Below are 988 nucleotides of genomic sequence, written 5' to 3'. Positions count from 1 at the left end.
ATTTGTAGGATTCTCCCCCTGACTAGCTATACATGCTGATACCTGTGAACCAAGCAACTACATTGAAGATAGCAATGTGTAATAGAAGGGTCATGCTTGGAATGCCTATCATTTTGGTCTTCTAAATATGTGCTTCTTGCCATGACATACCAATTATTTTGATACAGTCTCTCAAGTAAAAGTTGCTTTTTTTTTTTTTTTAATGGGTAATAAATGAAAAAAAGACACAAGAAAAAAAAAAGAAAATGTCACAGGACTGTCCTGCTACAATGCTGTATATGGTTAGATTTCTAAATTTCTGTGTGAAAATATGTAATTGTTTATTCATATTCTTTAAATATTTTTCATTTTTGAAATTTTTATCTCCATATTCTGTAGAGACTTAATGTTTAACATATCAATACTTGATGGAAAATACCTGTTCCATGTTATACCTAAGATGTTTGATATGCAGACAGATAGTGAAGCTAAACCCAAGTGCATATGTTACAGAATAATAATAAGCTTCTCTTCTGGAGGGTTAACAGCGTAAATTTGCAGACCAAAACTTAGAAAAATAGAAGGGATGCAAGAGCAGTCAACATTTTTGGCCATAGCTTCTCAAGGTCAGTGAAGACTCGGGACATAGGAGAAACTATACTGTGACATCATATAACTCAGTTGTGTTCCAAATTTTCTGATCCAGGAGATTCTGTGGCCACAGAGCAACGTGATCAATGACATAGAGTGTGCCTAAGGAGAGTCACCTGGAGAGAAAATATTCTCTCAGGCTTTGACAGAGAGCAAATTGGTCAAGCAATGGCCATGACTCATTCACATGGCTGACACTGACAGAGGACCTACAAAAAGCAATACAGGGTTACAGGATAAATCCTGAGGGTACTTGATCAACCTTATCAGATACAAAAGTTATATTTCTTGTTACATAGGTCTTGCTTTATCTTGGTCTTAACCATCCAGCAGAAAAGTATAAAAATGAGGTATATAA

This window comes from Octodon degus, unplaced genomic scaffold (assembly GCF_000260255.1).
Source record: "Octodon degus isolate 3935 unplaced genomic scaffold, OctDeg1.0 scaffold00272, whole genome shotgun sequence".
NCBI lineage: Eukaryota > Metazoa > Chordata > Mammalia > Rodentia > Octodontidae > Octodon > Octodon degus.
This window is presented reverse-complemented; position numbering follows the sequence as displayed.